We start from the raw sequence: 3,131 nt of genomic DNA on the forward strand, positions 1-3,131 counted from the left end.
CACCATTTATCTTGTTGTTCTCTTCGTGGTCTCTCATCTCATCGTTGTCTATCTCATTGTTGTTCTCTTCACAATCTCCCACCTGTCGTCATCTATCTCATCGTTGTCCTCTTCATAGTCACCCATCTCATCGTTATCCATCCCACTCCTTGGTGTTCCTCATCATCGTCATCTCACACCTCTTTCCCCTTAAACCTAGTGTGAGGTGCTGGCTTTGTTATTATTGTCATCCATAGCTTATTCTCTCTCAGCTTGCCTGCCGCAGCTTTGCCTTAATATTTGACTCTTTCACTTTGCCTCATGCTCTGCCTCTATCATAAGGACTCCTCCATATTCATTGGCATGTCTCCTTCCATTATGTTTATATATGTGTATGCAAATATATATACACTATAAATGTGCTTGTATGTGTTTTGTATATAGATGTAAGTATCATATTTGCCCCACTCTCCTCTACATTCTTCTATCCCTCAAGATCCAATTAATTTTTGTTTGTCTGGTGAGCCTGTGTTGCTATAGTTCTCCAAGTGGAGGCTTGCATCTAAGGCTGTTGCCCTGCCTCCTTTCCTCTTTTGTCATGCAAGAGCTTGTACGTAATATTTTGACTTATTATAGTCTAATTTGTTTTTCAGCCAAGTCTAGGGTTTGTATTCAAAGTCATCTCCCTATCTCCCATTCTTTTAGTGTTTGAAATTATAATTAATTAATTGAAGCTAATTATATGATCTATCTATGAACATTCTCTTCCAAAGAATAATTAAATGAATCTAAAAAAAAGAATCAAAAGTAAGAAAATATACATGATTTATATAAAATATTCTGAATAGGGAAAAATCACGGGGCCAATCGATTAGGTTCTAAACTTACTAACATAAAATTACTAATGCAACTTATTCTCAAAGTCGATACAATAATTTATGCAGCTTAGTCAACAGCTAGCTATAGATAAGATTAAGCAAGATTCTTATTGTAGTAAGATAATAAAACCAATTGCAAACTAAATCTCAACAGCTGGTTATACCTACTTGTCACATGCCACTCTCATTGCAGGCCAAGCAAATAGACTTAACTTTATCTACGATCCTTTGCATAATACAAGCCATCTGTCATGATACATTTGTTATAGTATAATCTAGGATTAGGTCATCCATTTAATTATAGTTTAATTTAGAATTGTATTAGGTAACCTTAGAGCTATTTGTAATTTGACCCTATTTTCGGTCTATAATTTTCATCTTGCATTGTGGATTAATTTAAACTGATTTATCTCTAGAAGAACAGTATCTAGACAGTAACTAAAAACTAGTTTTCTTATTACACTTTATATATGGAGATGCAATGTTTTTAAGAAAAATACATAAAGGCAAACGGCGCTGGAGTGTTGTTTGAAAATTTAACTTATAATGATTTGGCTAGTAATCTTGTAGGTTAGCCTAAGTAGATAAGTGATTAATAAGTATAAATGGGTGGAAGAGGGCAATTCAAATGATGGCATGCACAAGGAGATCATAAGAGTGGTAACAAAGAAGAAGGTTAAAGGCTAAATGGAATTCAAAGAAGCTCCTCGTCTTTTAAGTTTTGGCCACTCAAAGTGCACTGGGGAGTGATTAGTTCCAGTCGCCATCGTTTCCTATCACTTCTAATTTCTTTTACCTTCCCCTTTACATTGGAGATGGTCGTTCAAATGCAATTGTCAAAGAGGATCTCACAAGTTACTAATGCCTTCTTGCAATAACACCGCCAATTAAGGTTATTTTGTTTCCTAAAATACAAATATTATTTATCAAAATTATATCTTATATCATACACTAATTTAATCACTAATTTGCCCCTAATATATATCTCTAATTTACCCTTAATATTGTCTACCATAAATAAAGCACATTTTTCTCATCTTCTTTATTTTATATCACATTAAAGATAATTATTACATTTTTATTTTAGAATGCAAGTGAACACAAGAATAGTTATTCTTAGAATAAAGATCTTATTTTGAGAATAACAAAAAGGAATATTTATTCTAGAATTAACCTTATTCTTAAAGTAAACTATTCTAGAATAAAAATCTCAAAATGAGTTTTTTTAAATTATAGGAATTATTATTCTTATGTTCACTTATATTCTAGAATAAGAGTATAATAATTATATTTAAAAGTGAAGAAAAAGATGAAAAAAAGACGTTTTGTTTTTTAGGAAATTATATGAATACTTTTTGATTTAATATAAAATAGATTGATGCTATAAATATTAATGGTAAATTAGTAATTAAGTTAGGGTATAATATAAGATGTACTTTTGATAAATAGTATTAGTCTCTCAAACATAGGGCTAGCTTGTGTTTAGCTCATTTCGGACCTCAGCTCAAACTAGCTAAATTAAACTAACAAATTTATGGAATTAAATATTTAACTATTGAATCTCAATCTAATTGCTAGAATACCCATTAACTAGTAATCAAATTTCAACCATCAAATTTGAATATGTAGTAGTATCTTGTATTATAAAAAAAACTTGGTTTATATTGTTCACTTTTTATGTTTAGCATATTAAATAATGAATGACTATTTTTAGTTAACAATTTTCCTTAAAAGAATTTTGTTTCACCTCACTGGTGACCCATCCTAGCTCCAACACTGCTGAGCCCATAGGATAATTTATAAGTAGACAAAGAGACTACCACCTTTGTTGTATATGATCAGCCAACTAGTCAACCCTTCTAGTAAAATAGATGATAATAAATTCAAATCATATGCATATAATGCTTCAATATAGCTTTCATCAGGAGAGTTGCAGACTACTATCAGTATCCAACCATGAGCAATATGATTGATTTTCTTTATTTCTTTGCCACACTTTTAAGTGACGGATATTTTACTCTATCAGAAGAGCAATATGATTACGCAACTAATCAATCATAAACTTCTTAAGCAATTGCTAGCTAGGGGACAATCACATACATCATAGGTTCTCTTGCCTCGATCAAGAATACAATTGAATTATCATATAAGTAGAAATTAAATTTCATCTCCTTGTGTCACTATATCTATTAGTTTTGATGACATTTATTAGAGACAAAGTTGTAATAAGCTTTTAAATGTGTCTAAAATTATATATATATATATATATTATTT

This window comes from Typha angustifolia, chromosome 7, assembly GCF_048772165.1.
Source record: "Typha angustifolia cultivar Huaian chromosome 7, ASM4877216v1, whole genome shotgun sequence".
In the NCBI taxonomy this organism is placed as follows: domain Eukaryota; kingdom Viridiplantae; phylum Streptophyta; class Magnoliopsida; order Poales; family Typhaceae; genus Typha; species Typha angustifolia.